The sequence below is a fragment of the Xyrauchen texanus genome, chromosome 12 (genome assembly GCF_025860055.1).
Source record: "Xyrauchen texanus isolate HMW12.3.18 chromosome 12, RBS_HiC_50CHRs, whole genome shotgun sequence".
In the NCBI taxonomy this organism is placed as follows: domain Eukaryota; kingdom Metazoa; phylum Chordata; class Actinopteri; order Cypriniformes; family Catostomidae; genus Xyrauchen; species Xyrauchen texanus.
The window spans coordinates 17,377,419-17,396,992 of NC_068287.1; the positions used below are offsets into that span (position 1 = coordinate 17,377,419).

Below are 19,574 nucleotides of genomic sequence, written 5' to 3' on the forward strand. Positions count from 1 at the left end.
AGTTACCGTAGCCTTTCTGTCAGCTCAAACAAGTCCGGCCATTCTCTGTTGTCCTCGCTCATCAACTAAGCATTTCCATCCGCAGAAGTTCCGCTCACTGGATTTTTTTTTTTGTGGCACCATTCTGAGCAAACTAGAGACTGTTGTGTGTGAAAATCCCAGGAGATCAGCAGTTACAGATATACTCAAACCAGCCTGTCTGGCACCAACAATCATGCCACAATCAAAATCACTGAGATCACATTTTTCCCCATTCTGATGGTTGATGAGAACATTAAAGGAATATTCTGGGTTCAACAGAAGTTAAGCTCAATCAACAGTGTTAGTGGAGTAATACTGATTACCACAAAAAATTATTTTGACTCATCCGTCCTTTTATTTAAAAAAGCAGAAACTTGGGTTACAGTGAGTCACTTACAATGGAAATGAATGGGGGCCAATTTTTAAGCTTTAAAATACATGCTGTTTCAAAATAATAGCTCCAAGTCATAAACAATATGTTTGTTAACATGATTTTAGTGTGATAAAATCACTTACTAACCTTTTCTGTTTAAAGTTATAGCCAATTTTACAACTTCGTTACCATGATGATGTAATGTCAACAAATCCTAAAATCCTACAATTAATGTAAAAATTACAATTTAAACAATTTACCAGCTAAAATAAAACACAAAGATTAACAGAAGAATGAATGCAAGTGCTTTTATAAAATTATAAGTTTCATATTTCTGCCTTCAAAAATGGTCCCATTTACCTTCCAATGTAAGAGCATCACTGTAACCTACATTCTTGCTTTTTTTATTTAAAGAAAAGGAGGGACGAATCGAAATACATTTGTGTGGTAATCAACATTATTCCACAAATGCTGTCTACTGAGCTTAACTTGTATTGAACCATGAACATTCCTTTAACTGAAGCTCCTGACCCGTATTTTATGCAGTGCACTTCTGCCACATGATTAGCTGATTAGAAAATTACATGAATAATTAGGTGTACAGGTGTTCCTTATAAAGTGAGTGTATATATACACAGTATATTCAGAGAGTGTTCAGACCCCTTCATTTTTGTCACATTTTCTTATGTTGCAGCCTTATGCTAAAATGTTTTTTTTTTTTTATTATTTATTCTTTTAAACATTTCCACATCAATCTACACTCCATATCCCATAATGACAAAGTAAAAAACAGATTTTTGATAACTTAGCAAATTTTATAAAAAGAAAAAAACTGAAATATGATATTGACAAGTATTCAGATCCTTTGCTATTACACTTGAATTGTAACTCAGGTGAATCCCATTTCTTTGTATCATCTTTGAGACGTTTCTACACTTTTATTGGTGTCAACCTGTGGCAAATTCAATTGATTGGCCATGATTTGGAAAGGCACACACTTGTGTATATAAGGACGCACAGCTGCAAATGCATATCAAAGCAAAATCTAAGCCATTAGGTCAAAGGAACTGCCTGCAAAGCTGAGAGACAGGATTGTGTTGAGGCATAGATCTGGGGAAGGCTACACATTTTTTTTTGGGCTTTATTGAAGTTTTCCAAGAGCACAGTGGCCTCCATAATTCTTAAATGGAAGAAGTTTGGAACAACCAGGTCTCTTCCTAGAGCTGGCTGTCTGGCCAAACTGAGCAATTGGGGGAAAACAGCCTTGGTAAGAGAGGTGACCTGGAGCCCGATGGTCACTCTGGTTGAGCTCCAGAGATCATGTGTGAAGATGGGAGAAACTTGCAGAAAAACAACTATAACTGCATCACTCCACCGGTCTGGGCTTCATGGCAGAGTGGCCAGACAGAAGCCTCTCCTCGGTGCAAGACACATAAAAAAAGCACATAAAGGACTCTTAGACGGTGAGAAACAAGATTCTCTGGTCTGATGAAAAGAAGATTGAACTGTTTGGCCTCAATTACAAGTGTCATGTCTGGAGGAAACCAGGCACCGCTTGTCACATGCGCAATACCATCCCAAGGGCGAAGCATGGTGATGAGAGCATCGTGCTGTGGGGGTGTTTTTCAGTGGCAGGACTGTGACTGGTCAGGGTTGAAGGAAAGTTGAATGCAGCAAAATACAGAGATATCTTAATTACACCAAAGTGATTCGGACCTCAGACTGGGCCGAAGGTTCACCTTCCAACAGGACAATGACCCTAAGCACACAGCCAAGACAACTCAAGACTGACTTAAGGACAACTCTGTGAATGTCCTTGAGTGGCCCAGCTAGAGCCCGGACTTGACCCCAATCGATCATCTCTGGAGATACCTGAAAATGGCTGTCCACCGATGGTCCCTATCCAACCTGACAGAGGTTGAGATGTGTGCAAGGCCTGTTGTATCACACCCCAAAAGACTTGAGTTTGTAATCGCTGCCAAAGGTGTTTAAACTAAGTACTGAATTAAGGGTCTGAATACTTATGTCAATGTGATATTTCAGCTTTTTCTTTTTAATAAATTTGCAAAGTTATCAAAAATCATTTTTTTGCTTTGTCATAATGGGGTATGGAGTGTAGATTGATGTAAAAAATATGATAATAATTGAAAGTATTTTAGCATAAGGCTGCAACAACAAAGATTAAGGGTCTAAACACTATATATGTGTATATATATATATATATATAATCAATTATATCACCTATCAATTATACAACTACAAGGTTCAATTATCAAGATTGGAATTAATGACTCATGATGTGTTCAATACTCTGAGCTTTATGGGAAACCCACATGGAATAGGGTCTTTTAGTGATTGTCTGTTGAGACTGTTCGCCAATGTATATTCATTATGAGACTTATATACATTCATTTAAAAGGCACGGACGGGGTTCGAACCCGCGATCTTCGGTTTACGAGACCGACGCCTTACCACTTGGCCACCGCGCCTGCGCTCTTCTCGCTGTACTTCCTGAGTTACAATCCACATACTGTACACTGTTATTCCATAGTTTTGATGTGATTATAGTCGTCTCTACAGAGGAATACCAGTGTACAACTCGAATTTGTCGTTCGTTTTATGTACTTAACGAAAAAACACAATTACCAATGTCAGTACAAATGTTGTGGGAACAACGGATGTTTAATGTAGAAGAGCAACAGACTGCGGTTCACTTCATAACTCGTTATTATTCAGACACTGGGTGATCATCGTGTGATCATCGTGTAAAAAACTTTTTTTTTTTTAACATAATGCTAATTTCTGATCACTTTAGCTTATGTAACACTTTCACATCCCTCTGTATCACGCCAGTGCAAAACTAGATGATTCGTGCATCCACAGGGGGAGGCTGTTGAATCGCTCTTCCTTTTCGAACACAAAGTACTGAAGAGAAAAAAGGGGAAAATACAAAAAATCGAGACACAACAAAGAAATAAATTCTCAGCCACAAAGATATATATATATATATATATATATATATATATATATATATATATATATATATATATATATATATATATATATATATATATATATTTTTTTTTTCTTTTGAATTTTTTTTTTTTGAATTATTTTTTTATTACAAATATGGCATTCTTGCCATTATGAATTTATTTAAACAAATAAAAACGTGTATCTGTTAAAGGTACTATGAGGGTAAACTGCAGATGGAGCAGATTTATAGTTTGTTTTAATTAAACTCATTGTACAATTTTGATACATTCACCACTGAATCCATAAATAAATCCTCATATTTAGAATGTATGTTGCAACTTCCTATGGTTGCCAACACTGTGGTTCTTACACCTCTGTGTGTTATAGGGTGAAGAAAAAAATGGTTTTGAGTAGCACAGATGGTTTGGTCAGATGCACTCCTTATATATATCTGTGTCCTTTAATCTTCCCTTGTTTTGTGTGCAGTCTTTCATGGCAGGCCTGGGCTCCAATCTTACAGCCTGAGGGGAGGAATAAACAAGAGTCTCTGGGAGAGACAGCTAGAGGTAGGAGGGGGAGAGCAGTACAAAGATGCGGGTGGGAGTGCAAGAGGAGCTCATTTTTGTTGCTGAAACCTGAGCATGCTGAGCCCTAAACTGAGATTTGGAAAATCACTGTACATGCAAGAAGCATATTTTGAATAATACTCTGTAAGTGATATGTTTTCAAAGCCTGCTGTGTGATATGTACCCATAAGGATGTGTTTGTGCTACTCTTGCTATATATTAGAGTGAAAGAAAGGAGAGGAAAAAAGTTACATGTATATATTATATGTACATCTTGATATTTATAGTTCTTACATTTGAATTGTTCACACAGTTTGTAATACAATATACAATGGGTCAGAAAATAGAAATTACTTCCTTTTAGGCAAATGCAAAAAAAAACAAAAAAAAACAAAAAAAAAAAAAAAAATATATATATATATATATATAAAAGAAAAAAAAGCTCTTTAGCTGAACTTGATTCAATCATGGACAGTGGTTCCACCTATCTTAAAATTTTCTTTACTTACATTTTAGTTTGCTCAACGAAGTGAATAATCAATTTCATGTGCAACATCTACTTGTCCTCATTGTTAGCTCAAGCTCCACTCTTCACCATAATAGTAACCCCAAAAACTCCAACATAACAGAAACTCTTCTAAATCTCAACAAAACATTAACCACTAACAAGTATACACCTTAATATTCATCTTGCATAAAGACATAAAATGACACTTAATTTTAACATCTACATTACTGTCTTTATCGAGTCAGATTCTGGGAAATGGATACACCATGTCCAGTTTCATCAATGCTACATTAACACCACAAACAGTATTCATGTAGACCCTAATAGATTAAGTAAACTTTCATTCTATAAATTTAAATGGATAGAAGACAATGAAATCAAGTTGTGAAAAAATACTCTAGAATTGTTACTTTAGTTCATTTAAAGTTTTTATAATTAACATTTTTTATTGATTCATTTATTAAAAAAAGAAAAGAAAAACATATACAAACAGAATCAATACTTAACCCCCACTATATGTAATACGCTGATGCCTCATAATCTTTTCCAAAAGCAGAGGGCGTAAACTACTCCCAAAACAGTACAGATCAGGTGGCGCAGCTGTAAATACTTATAGAACTGAGATCTGGGAATCCCAAAATCTCTTACTAAATCAGACAAATTTGCTGGGAATAAAATGCCCAAATACTTAATGCCCTGTTTGGGCCACTGAAAGGCACTGAAAAGCCATTACCAGACAGTACACTGTCAGAGCCAAAGCTTCTGATTTAGACCAATTGACTCTGTATCCTGAGAACATAGAAAAGGAATTAATAATTCTGTGGAGGCAAGGCATAGATCTAGTTGGATCGGTGGCAAATAATAAAATATTATCAACATAAAGCAAAAGCTTATGTACCATACCTCCTGCCACCACCCCTGGAAAATCACCTTCCCTTCTTATCGCAGCTGCTAATGGTTCCAGGGCAAGACAGAACAGTAATGGGGAAAGAGTGCAACCCTGCTGGGTGCCCCTATCCAGAGTAAAATTATCTGAAATGAATCAATTTGTTTGTACTGCCACTACCGGGTGTCTATAAAGTAACTTCCATCCAATAAAAGTATTTCCGAACCCATATATTTTCAAAATCTTAAAAAGATAATCCCATTCTTCCATATCAAACACCTTTTCGGCATCAAGTGAGATGGCATCGACCGGAATCTGATCGTTCACCACTTACCACATGATATTGATGAAATGCCTTTATCAGAAGAGCTGTGGCCCTGAATAAAACATATTGGACCTGATCAATATGTATAAAAGATGTCATAACTTAATCAGTTAGCCAGAATATTTTACAGTATATTTATGTCTAGTTGGATCAGGGAATTTGGACGGTAACTCTTAAACTCGCTTGGATCTTTGTCCTTTTTAAGATTCAGACTGATCCGGGTTTGTGCCATGGTTGGCAGAAGCTTTCCATTCTTTAATGATTCCATATAAATGTCTAGCAAATAAGATCTAAAAAAATTCAGCCGCAAAATCATCTGGCCCCGTAGCCTTGCCTGTAGGCAAGGCCTTAATTACCTTGCCAAGCTCATCTCAGAATCAAGATCATTTTTTTGCTCAGTCATCAGTTTAGGGAGTTCTAATGGTTCTAAAAATAAATTAATATCTTCATCAGTAGATGAAGAAGTGTAGCTATAAAGATCAAGATATAACTCTTTAAAAGCATTATTAATATCGATGGCCAAGGTAAATATTTCACCACCAGCAGATTTCACTGAGGGAATGGTAGAAAAAACTTTCTCTGCTTTATATATTTAGCCAGATGTTTTCCTGCCTGTCTTGCCCTGAATATCCAAAACTCCTTCCGCAAAAAATAGTATTATATCTGTATAGGCCATCAGACAACATTCAATGCTTTGGATTTTTTGGTGAATGAGGTATACTGTATGATCCCACACCTAAGAACCACCATAAGAGCCTCCCTGGCCATGCCCACAGAGGATACAGAGGACAAGTTGTCTCCATATAAACACTGATTTCAGCCTTTTATGTTTGTTGCATTCAGGATTTTGCAAAAGGGATACATTAAAGAGGCAACTATATGATTTATTTTTCTCTGTATGTGGCAACACCTCTAAACTCACCATGGTGTGATCTGAGAGTAAGATGTTTCCAATTGAGCAATCCACAACAGATGAAATGAGGAACTTAGATATTTAAAAAAAATCTATTCTAGAATAAATCTTATGGACTGATGAAAAAAATGTATAGTCCCTAACAGAAGTTCAAAAGTCAAAATATCTGTAAGACCAAGATTTTTACACATCCTGTGAAGCATCAATGTTCCTCTAGGGGGCTTACACACTTTTGCTTTACTATGATCAAGGAATAAGTCCATTAAAAGATTAATGTCTCCTCCCAATATTATATCATGAGGGGTACCAGTGGCTTGCAAAATCCCTTCAAGATCTATAAAAAAAACTGATCATCAGCATTAGGTGAGTAAATATAAGCCAAAATCAACATTTGCCGCTGAATTTCTGCTAAAGCAATAATGACTCTTCCTAATTTATCTTTAATCTGTTTGAGACATTTGAATTGTAGATGATTACTTATCAATGTAATGACACCCCTGCTCTTACTTGAGCCAGCGCTAAAGAAACATGTCCATCCCATTTCTTTCCAAATTTTTCAGCTTCCTGCGGGGAAAGATGCTTTTCTTCAAGAAACACAATATCATATTTCTTACGTTTAAGAAAATAAATAACCTTCCTTCTTTTTATAGGGTGCCCCAACCCATTCACATTCCACGTGGAGAGAGACAATCCACTCATACTAATATATTACATTTTGACATATTAGAAAAAAATCTATTGTGTGTCAAAAATAAAATGATAAAGACCTCATACCAGCATTGGTGCAACATTAAACCCCCGAACATCCCCCAGAACAAAAAAACTGAAAAAAGAAAAACATGTGCATTAACCCCATGCATGACAGCGCCAACCAGCGTCCATCCCTCTAAACTCAAACAGTCCATGTACGCCTACGAGAGTCTTCGTGACAACTTTGCCATCGGATTGATTCTATAGAAATTTTGTGAGGCAGAATTACACAACAGAAAATAATCTAAAAAACAAACTCCAGCCAATAGGTGGAATAAAAACAAAGAACATTTAGATTCATCCACATAACTGTCCCGAAGGTGTGTTCCTCCAAAAAAATAAAAAATCTCCAGCCGCTATCTGAACCAGAACAAAAAAACAAAAAAGAGCATTTAAATTTCCTCGGTCAGTCAAATTATTGTTCAGTTAGCTGGCCCATTCGGCTGTTACATGAGTGTAACAAATGCCCTAATCCCTCTAATGATTTGCAAGAAATATTCAACAAAACAAACTCCATCCAATAGGAGGCATAAGCTCAAAGAACGTGCAGATTCATCTACACACCGTCCCGAAGGAATGTTATTCCACAAAAAAACTCCATCTGATAGGTGGAACCAACACAATAAGAAACAAAAAGGCGCTCAGTTTCCTGGGACAGTCAAGTGAATGTTCAGTGAGTCAGGTCCACTCAGCTGCATTGAGAGCATCACACAATGACTTACTCATTCCTTTGACTTTATGAAGGGCATCGCTTGATGTGGGCATGTAAATATTTTGCGTCCATCCTTAGGATCTATTCTCAATTTGACCGGAAACACAAGTGCAAAAACGATCTTCCATTGATGTAAGAGTTTCTCGCATTCGTTGAATCAATCATGTTTCTCTCTTGTCGAATTCACAAAGTCTGGGAACAAGAAAATGATGTGGTTCTTCCAAGAAAGCCTTCCTTTACACCTCGCCTTGCGTAACACGATATCTTTATCGGATGATCTCAGAAATTTGGCCAGAATTGATCGGGGCCTGTCTCTGTGGAGCTGGTACTCTGTGAGCTCGCTCAATTTCCAGCTCATGGCCTGTTATGTCGAGCAGACTCGGGAAGAGCTCGTCTAGGAATTTCACCAAATCTCTGCCTCCTTTGTCTTCAGGAATTCTAACAATTTGGATGTTGTTTTGCCGATTACAATTCTCAAGGTCTTCCAGCTTTTCCCAAACGCCCTCCAAGTCTGTCCATGTCACTAGCGGGGAACCTCGCATGGCCACGTGACTTCTAGTTCATTTTAATTAAGTAAATTGAAGAAGCAACATATATCCTTTTTTGAGTGCAACTTATAAGTTGGAATATATTCAGTTTTGATACCACTTTACAACAATGTTCTATTTTCTAGCCTATGTAAATGAACTAACAATAAACAATAGACTTCCATAAAAAAATGTTAAACCTTGTTTAATGTTAATTTATAAATAATACAACTGTTCGTGGTTTGCTCATGTTAGTTAATTGTGGCAGGGTGGAGGGTTGGGCTGGGTCGTGATTCCTCACCCTCTGCCCCTAATTGGGCTGATGAAGCCCAAGAAGGATAAAGGTGACCGGAGATGGCAATGCAAGAGAGAGAGAGAGAGAGAGAGAGAGAGAGTTACGGGCAGCTGCCTGACACCTGTGTGTGTCTTTTGGTTAAGTTTATTATTAAAATATTATTTATATTATCAAGCTAGTTCTCGCCTCCTCCTTTCCACTGAACTGTGTTAAATTAATATTGAATCAACTACTTTTACTATACTGTATACAACTTTTAATTTTAATGTAGGTACTAGTTTATGTTAAAATTAACCAAGATTGATAAGTGCTGACAAATTATTGTTCATTGTGATTTTATGTTAACTAATGTAGTTAGTAACTAATGTTAACAAACACAACCTTATTGTAAAAAATGTTACTGTATTTTTAAATTGCAATGATACAATTGCTATGATACATCCTCCTTTAGAGAATATTTCTTTGTAATTCATAGATTTTGTGTTGTGAGTTCTGATTTGATTAAATTCAACACACAAGTTGTCCATTCTATGTTAGAAGTCAGTTTGTATCATTGGGGGGATGAAGTGAGCTTTGAGGTGGTGGGTTTTATTGTTATGCAGAATTGATTCTGCATTCTGAACACCTTTGCTATCCATTGATCTTAAAATCAATGCTGCACATGTGAGCCTCAATACTCTCCTTAATGAGGCATTTTTTTATTCTGAAACAGTCGACTTGAAGTCTGTTCATACCCTCTTTGTGAGAACAGGGAATTCTGAGAATGTCTTCCAGCTGTGCATTATGTTAGGTAAAACAGTTTACTGTTTGAGGTGAAAGAAGTCTTTCTCTGTAGCTCAAGTAAGAGACGTCTGATAAATGATCCTGAGGAAAAAATGACAGATTGTCTTAAAAAGTATAATAAAAGTATAAAAAATAGATTTCATCATGAGGCATTCAGTCCTCAAGGAGGATAAAAGAGATCTAGAACTGATGATTCCTTTGATTTATCATCAACTGCTATCGATCATGATTGGAATCAGAATCAGAATGAGCTTTATTGCCAATTATGCTTAGACATACAAGGAATTTGTCTTGGTGACAGAAGCTTCCAGTGCACAAACAATAAAAAAATACAAGACAGAAATAATAAAAAAAAGAACAAAAAAAAAAGTGAATAGAAAATACAAGTATATATAGAAATACACAATAAGACAAAAAAATATATATATAACGATGGTCTGAGATGGTCCGAGGTTAGTTACATTGATATCATTAACTAGTTGTAATGACAACAGCACAAATTAATTTTTACTTCAAAAAAATTTAAATGGTTGTTGCTCTCCTTCTGGATTAGCTGGAAGTGCGTCTTGAGACCAGAAACAGAAAACAGGCAACTAGAATCATCATGGCACCGCCAGTGGTTGCTCAGGACCTGTGGATATACAGATGTTGGATAAATTTAAATAGACTAAACTGTGTATTGCACATAATTATTGCTCAGTGGGGTAGTTTTAACTGTCCATGAGATAGATAGTCTGAGGGTAAAAACTGTTCTTCTGCCTGACGGTTCTGATGCTCAGTGCTCTGTAGCGCCGGCCAGAAGGCAACAGTTCAAACATTGGGCTGGGTGAGTGGGGTCCACAGAGATTTTTTCAGCCCTGTTCCTCACTCTGGAAGTGTACAGTAATCCACTCAGCAGTCCGAAATGTCCTTTGTAGTCTTTTGATGTCCGATTTCAAAGCTGAACCAAACCAGACAGTTTTGGAGTGCAGAGAACAGGCAAAATGACTACTGAGTAGAACATGATTGGATTTTAGTACCTTACTTTGTGGGAGCAGTTTGTTCAGTTTAGGTTTGATTTGGTTTTTAAAAATAGGCTTGTGCCAGTGAATATGATTATGTTAGCTTTATTTTAGAAGTGTAACATTTAAGTTAAATGACTTGCAAGCTGCCATTATTTTACCAGCAAGAAACTGGATACTCTTTTGACACACCTTCCAACCCTCAGGATATTTCACTCTGTTTTTGCTGACATGTTTAAGCCACTCCTCCTTCCCAGTCAATTTCCTTGAAATTGATCCCTTACTATTATTTTACACTTTTCTATGTCCTTATCTGTATAATCAGTGATCTCAAACTAAAATGTGCACTCCCAACAATTATTTACATCAAAATCACATCTATACCACCATCATTCTGTGTGAAGATTTTAAGAGAATGTTTGAGTGACAATGAACATTGTTGAATCTACTGTATTATTCAGAAAATCCTCTGCTAAATAATACATCAGTCTGTTATATAATGACCTATGCATCTGACCTCACCAACAGTTTTGCAAGGTATTGTTTGTTTATGATCAATCAAATGTACTGTATGTTGATTCTCCGGTGGTTCTTTTTTTTATACTGTATGTTCTGTAGAATTGCTCTATAGGTGGTTTGCAGCATTTTAATGATTTGTTGCTCTGGTTTTGTATTTGCCCTTTTCTGCCCACAAAGGGCTAAGGGGAAAAAGAGATCTGTCGATCTTTCATCAGCAATATTATGTCCCACTGCATCAAATGTCAGCACTTTTTTAGAATTTTTACTGCATTGACCTCCACAAATAATATATTATTTGAAGCTTGTTTGGTTTGTTAATTCCCTTACAATTCCATAATATCCACTGGCTTATCTACAAAGGATGGGCCACTTATGTTGGGAATACTGTTGAAGTAAAACACATTTACATTTATGCATTTGGCAGACGCTTTTATCCAAAGCGACTTACAGAGCCCTTATTACAGGGACAATCCCCCCGGAGCATCCTGGAGTTAAGTGCCTTGCTCAAGGACACCGTGGTGGTGGCTGTGGGGATCGAACCAGTGACCTTCTGATTAACAGTTATGTGCCCACTATGCCACCACCACTCCAATGTCCATTTAGTTATTGTAGTCAACTGAAATCAATCTTTAGTATATTTAGTCCTATCAAATGGACCCTGTATTACCCAATATAGGGTTATATTACCTAATTAGATTAATTGCAATTTATTAAATAGTACTAATATGTACTAACATTGTAATTACAATGTAGTAGCATTATTATAAGAAAACTGGACAACTGAATGGGTTTTCAAAGAAGTACAATTTATAAGGGCCGCACTGCTTATGTATTCAAAATTAAATGCATTTATTATTTTGATACCTCTTTTTTGTGTTTCCTCTATTAAGGAAATGCACCATATAAAGTCCCATAAAATATTTGTAATAATAATAATACTGTTAGTATTGAAATGACTGGTTTACACAGTAGTTTGTATTGATAAACACTTCAAAAAGAAATTACTCTTTTAAATGTAATGTAAGTGCAGTCTCCCTCCCTCAGTCAAGAAACCCCCACCCATATTAGCCTGTGCACTGTGCTGAGGGGCCACTGAGACTAATGGCCAGCTGCTATTTTGTAGTGACTTTCTTTTCTCAGTAGTCACATTGCTGTTCTTCAATGTGCAGTGTGTGGAATCAAAACTGTCTGTTCAATAAGAGTCCAATGCTAGCCGATACAAACCCCAAAGACAGCACGACGAGAAGTCCTGAAAACAAGACAAAGTATGTGTGGTAAATTTGTTTGAGAGTGGCGGCGCCAATGCAAATGCAAGTGGCAGGCAATACCAAGGATCCTCGCCAGGATGGCTTGAATGGAAAATCGGTCATTGTGGGAGAGGTTTGCTGGGTCTGACCCTGGCTGCTACTAGACAAGCAAGTGTGAAATCCATATGAAAGGTAAGCAGCTGATAACATTACCCAACAATGGCAATATCATCTTTCCCCTTCTCCACATTTTTTTTCCACCACTCTCATCTGCCTTCATCGTTTGTGTTTCACTGCTCAATATGTATATTTGTGAATATTATTTATTTTTTCATTTTTGTTAAATTAAATACACACAGATATCCAATAGCATTCGCATTAAATGCGTACATCTGTCCATAGCTTTTTTTGTAAAAGACCGCTACTCTATGGTCTTTGTGTTCCATTTTCATCCTGCTTAGAATGGGCAGCATATAGGACAGTGCTTAGCTTTGTTTTTGTTTTAAAGCTTATTGCATTTTTGTAATTGTCACCCTAAGTATCGGCACACTTTGTGATAATAACCAGTTCCAATGCTAATGTTTACTTTGCAATTAGGAGCAAATCACTCATGCCTGTGGGGTCTGTTGCCATAGTTACAATAGGGTTCCGAGGTCTATCATCTGGTCCTTGCATCCACCAATCAGGTTGCAGAGCTGAAGCTGCAACATAAAGTAAAGATGCACATCTTTCAGCAACACAGTAGTAAGAAACAGAAAGAGATTCATGAGTATAAGAAAGTACTCTGAGGTGGCAAGTAGGCGACGGCGCCCAGTTATGGCGGACCACAGAAATCACAGAGGAGGAGACACCCAGCAGGAGAGGCAGGTGAGAGCATCAACCATTTTGAGACTTAACTCACATTATTGTTCTTGGAGACTATACTCTGTGAAATATGTTGGAGATGGTGGTCAACAAGATTAGCATTAACATGAAGCCGCCAACAGTGAAAAGAAACGCTTGATAATTGGGGCTTGAAAAATTTTCTATGATTGTGTGGACTTTGTGAAAATGAAAGCGAGAAAAAACAGCATGCCCGTAGTTCTCAATATGATTATTGAAGCCTCTTCAGATCAATTTTTTCCAAAGCGCGATCAAAGAACTCCAGCTGGGCTCTTGTTCAGTGTTTTTCCGTTAATTTTTCGATGGGAGGAATCGTTGCGCAAAGTTAATTTGATCGGTCAGCGAATGCATATGTCCATGTCTTTTGTGTTTTTATGTGTGTGTATGAAATTGGCCTTGATTAATCATAGCACTCTAAATCTCATTACTTGGAACATCTGAGGGAACGCTGTCTTTAAAGGGCTCTTTGGAGGGGGCTTTCAAATCAGGCCTTCATCAGATCAAAGGCCTCAGATCTGGGAAGAATATTTGTCCTCAGTGGATACGTTTAGAGATAATAAAGCATGGTCAGAGAATCCTCGATTTGCTGAATCACAGCAGCGAGGGCTTCATGTTCATGTCGAATACCTACCGAGCAGTCCATGAACCTGTCAATTCCATGATATGATGTCAAAAGAAGACCCTTCATAACAAACAGAGAGGGGGCTGGGTGAAAAGCATGAAGATAAAGAAAGATGGAGGGGAGGAGAATCGCCAACTAAAACCAATTGTGCTTAAAGATGGCGGCTGGGCATGCCGCAGACTGCGTAACGCAAGACCCGATCCGTTGAGAGACAATAAGGATATTTTACATTTAGGAACACTGAAACGTGCCCACATTGAGGTAACCTAACAAGAAGATAGCATGTGCATAAATTGTGTAGCATTGTACAAGCAATTGCAATAGCGGCAGTTTCGTCTTCCTTCACGTTGCATTGTTTGTTATGTCTTTATTATTTAAGGCTTACGATTGCATCTCGACTTGTAGGCTTGCCTCTAGTGTGGCCCTCTTGATTTCATAGACAGCGCATCAATTGTTATGACCGCTCGCTGTGCATTTCCAGCTCAAATTATCAGTGATAATAAGAAGCTTTTAAGCTTCTCTGACAGTGCATTTGTTTGTGTTCAAGATCTGACTCTTTCGCCCATTTGTACATGATTTCGCTGTAGCCCTCTATCATTATCCAATATTGTTTGCCGACCAAAGCAAAAGCAGCCAAATATAGCATTTTGTGCATGTTTTCTTATGGAAACATTCATCAGTAGTTTAGTGTTAGACAAACGGCAAGCAACAAACTTTAATCCTCTGTGCCTAATCCACTCTTGGCCTTGTTAGTCACGATTTATTCAGCTATGACAAAAGATATCAGCAGGACTCCAGAGTGCATTCTGACAGTCTTAAGATACAACCTTTCTCCCAAGACTTCCAATCACTAAAAAGAGCAGCTTATCCATACACCAAAGACATTTTCCCTTTATTATGTCCCAATCATTCAAATATAAATCAGATTTTCTCGACCAGACCCTCGTTGTCTTTGTTTCATAGTTCATCTAGTCCAATCATTTCAGGCATGCTTCTTTGTCTATTTTTGGTTGAATCTCACAAATCTTTGTTTCCCCCCATAATTCAAAGCCTTATTAGTCCACTTTTTACAGAACAGTTAAAGGAACCTTGAAGTAACTTATTTGAAGGAATAATTATCTTTTGTATAAACAAGAAGAGCAGCACTTTGCTTTAACATCTAAATGGGGTATTGTCAACTGATCAGCCCCTTCAAAAGATAAGCCTATTTCAAGCACAGCCTACAAGGAGGTGTAAATTTGCACTGGCAGCTGTAACAAAAACCAACACAGAGGAATGCTCGGTAGAAATGGGGTTTCTTTCTCCTGTCAAGAGGACTTATATCATGACATCAGAATAAGTCATTAATTTTTTAGAAACAATTTCCAGTACAAATTTCTAAGGTAACAGAACCTGTTTGATTTCTAGAAAAAGGTAAATAAATATATATGATATCTATGACTTTTGAGTTTCTTCATATTCTTAATAGTAATAGTGCAATTTGAGTGGTAGATGTTCAAGATTGCTTTTAAAAATATTTAACATTTTAATGAAAACAAAGAAGAAATTGTTCAGATTTTAAAATAGAATCGCTAAGTTTACTTGTTCTTTCTTTGGGTAAATGCTGTTACCATTGCTTTCCACACCTAACCTCTCATTAAACGTAATAAGCAGGCTAAATATTTTTACAGTTTACATTTGTATTTGTTAATTAATGAATATATCATTTGCTTGAATCAGATATACAAACTAGTGCCCCCTCCAAAACACATTGATAAAAAGCTAAAGGACACCTGCAGAACTCACCCCTTTCTTCAAATTCTAAGTAACATAACATGGCTGTCATTGCCTTTTTATTGAAAGATTGAGTAGCATATTAGTCTGTCACAGCTACTGAAACGGTTGGGCCAAGGCAATGCATACAAGCACTAGTGACATGCAATTGAGAGTTTGGAATGTTTTTTGTGTATTTCTATGCTAGTTGTTTTACAGTGATCGGTGGCACTGTGGCCAAACCTTTGATGCCATGAAATCAGTGCAAATGAATAAGTATGTTTTATTTGTTTGTATATTTTTAAAGACAATAACTTTAATAGGACTCAGTACAGAGCTACTTCATATTACTAACATGAATTTAAATATTTATAAAGGGTTTAACATTGTTTTAAGGATTCTGAAATGTTTCATTCACTTACAGTTATTTGTATACATATGGAGAATCTCACTGTACAAAGAGCAACTAACTGTGAAGATTACATTTTGATGTGGGTGATTCAAGATATGATGAAAAATGTATTTGGCAAGTGTAATTAATTATATTTCTCTAGAGTCCCCCAGCCACTGGGGGTTGTGTCAGGAAGGGCATCCGGCGTTAATCCTATGCCAAGTCAAATATGCGGATCACGGATGGTCCGCTGTGGCTACCCCTAACGGGAGCAGCCGAAAAAAGAAAAATTCATTTTATTTTTCTAAATTTTTTGATGCACATCTCATTTTGGTTAAAGAGGGTTATTGATTTGGTTCCTTATATGAAACATTACTTCTGTGCATCCCTGTGCATGCCCACTCATCTGCTCCTTCACCATATAGTGGCGAATCTGTGCAGATTGGGAAGTCACAAACAATAGGTTTCATGAAAGACTGCCATGGGCTTGACTTAGCTTATCCTGCTTTTTACCAGATGTGAGATGCCGCAAAGGGATGGGTGACACCACGATTTATTTAGAGGTGATTTATAAAATTTAAGTGAATGTACCTTCTGCCACATTTATTGTCCTGCTTCATTTTTACTTTCTGCACCTGCCTTCTTAATGAGGATCTTAATTTTCTGTTGCACGGTATTGTCTGTGCTGTTCTCTGAATCATTGTTGGTTTTAAAGTAAAGCATTCTTACCTGTGTTTTTAGGTAGACAAAGAGAGAGGCTCAAACTTACTATATTGTCAGTTCCTAAATGTTTTGCAGTGTTATTAGAAAACACTTAAAGGATTAGTTCACCCAAAAATGAAAGTTCTCTCATAATTTACTCACCCTCATTCCTTCCCAGATGTTTATGACTTTCTTTCTTCAGCAGAACACAAATGAACATTTTTAGAAGAATATTTCAGCTCTGTTTGTCTTTTCAATGCAAGTAAATATAACCAGAACTATGAAGCACCAAAAAGCACCATAAAGGCAGCATAAAAGTATTACAAATGACTCAAGTGGTTCGATCTGTCTAGGTAAGAAACAGATCAATATTTAAATCATTTTGTCCTATAAATCTCCACTTTCACTTTTTTTTGTGAAAGTGAAAGTTGAGATTTATAGTATAAATGATTAAATATGTATCTGTTTAACACCCACACCTATCAAATCGCTTCTGAAGATATACATTTAACCACTGGAGTCATATGGATTACTTTTATGCTTTATACTTTTTTTTTTAGAGCTTGAAATGTCTAGCCACCATTCACTTGCATTGTATGGACCTACAGAACTGAAATATTCTAAAAATCTTCATTTGTGTTCAGCAGAAGAAAGAAAGTCATACACACCTCAGATGTATGAGGGTGAGTAAATTATGAGAGATGTTTTATTTTTGGGTGGACTATCCCTTTAATTTAAAATGTCATAAGTTTGCTGTAAACTATGATCAAACTTTGCCCTCAGTCTCTTCAAGTTTTAATTTTTATTTTATTTTATTTATAACATTTCAGTAACAAAAAGTGCAATCTTTACAAAAACAAAGTATAATCTCAGATATTTACTTGTTTTACCAGGTCACATACAATGTGCTCATTTTTGGTGCCCCGAAGGGAGAACTGGATAAACTGTGATTCCTCAAACTACAATAAGTTGCATGTTGATGTAACAAATGGTTGAACAAGAATGTTTGTGATGACATTGCAAATAGGAAAAATTACAGGTAATTACTTTTATGAACCTGCTATCATGCCATGTGTCACGTACCACAAAGTTCCCGAGTTGTGTTTATGATGCAGGATGTCCTTGAAGCTGGAAATTACTCTTGCAGATATAGACAAGCCACAGAGACACGGCAGTCCCATTAGTCAGACCTGAAAACCTTTGGAATGTACAATTATGAGTGTTGAGGTGGAGGCACATCTAACTTAATAGCCCATATTTTTTAGCTGTTTATTCAACTCATAATCTTAAGGACCATACCAACTTCTTTTGTAAAACAAATGCAATTTTAGAGAATGAAATGTAATGCTGTATAAAACTACTAATCGGGGGCTTCAAAAATAATTCAATAAGAAGATCAGGAAAAATTGTAACACACTTTGTTTTTTACTCATTTATTTAGAGAATGTTTAGCTTAAGCGTTCAAATTTTGCCTTAATCACCTTGTGCACATCCATTGCAACCCCTGCCAATTAAATGTATAACTTAAATGAGACAAAAATGCAGTTCAACTGTAAGTACACAAAGGCAGATGTTACATATTCAAAACTAAGCTGTATAAAAACAACTCAAAAGCAATGCTAAATCATAACTCTTAGAGGAGATATTATTATAAATATAATAATATTTACAGTTATGATGGTGATATGATTAAAACTGAAAATTACAGCTTGTTAAGACATTTCTGTGCAGTGCTATTACTGAGACTGTTATTTTGCGAGCAGGTGGAGTATTGAATTGTGCAAGCATATTCCTGATGTTTAAAGTTTTTACTAATGTTACATTGATTGAGCATTACATTTATACCAGATCTCCCCAATTTTTGACATCCCTGCATCTTATTTGATCAAATCTATCTAAGCAAGTAATATACAGTACATTTACATTTACGCATTTGGCAGACGCTTTTATCCAAAGCGACTTACAGTGCACTTATTACAGGGACAATCCCCCCCGGAGCAACCTGGAGTTAAGTGCCTTGCTCAAGAACACAATGGTGTTGGCTGTGGGGATCGAATCAGCGACATTCTGATTACCAGTTTACCAGTTATGTGTTTTAGAACACTACAGCACCACCACTCCAATATATTGAAATACATGTTGGATACACAACAACACAATTTTGGAAAGAAATCCAAAATGCATATTTGATCTATTATGATCCATTATGTTTTAACTTCTTTCTGTCCTGTGACTGTTTCCTGAGTCTGGGTTTATGTGAGTGGTCTTTAAAAGATTATGGCTTTATTTGACAGCTATAGACAAAGTTTTCTTTACATTTGATAAGAGGAAAATTGGAAAACATGACCAAACTTAGAATAATTCAGAGCAGTGTTGCTGTCTATTTTGCAGCCTACCAGCTACTTTGTAGACAAGCAGGTACTTAAACTGAAATTGCACCTGTCATGTAATTTGTCTAAGAGTTCCAAGGCCACTCAACAGGTAGCAGAATGGCAGCTACAGCTGCCAGTCACAACCTCCATCAAACCTTGTGTATGAAGCTTGCCAAACACAGCTGTCAAATAATTCCAATAGTTTCCTCTGGGACCGTGACTTTCACTATATGTAGAAGAACAATGATAGAACAATCTGACATTCACCCATGTAACACTGACCTCTGGTTACATTTTCCCAAATGTCTTTATATGTGGCAACAATTCCTGCTCACCTCCAATTGTAATTCCCTTTGTGAAAGTTCCAAATGCAAAAATAATCTGGCTTTGAGCAATTACTAAATACTCTCCTAATCTGTACAATCTCTGCAAATCTTTTCCAAACACCTCT

The 19,574-nt window shown here is 36.7% G+C and overlaps 1 non-coding gene across 1 annotated transcript; it reads right to left on the reverse strand.

Annotated features, from left to right (window-relative positions):
* Positions 1-2,811: 2,811 nt before the first annotated feature.
* Positions 2,812-2,883, reverse strand: trnat-cgu (transfer RNA threonine (anticodon CGU)). Its single transcript has one exon. It is a non-coding gene; the product is annotated as a tRNA-Thr (tRNA).
* Between the last annotated feature and the right edge of the window lie 16,691 nt (positions 2,884-19,574).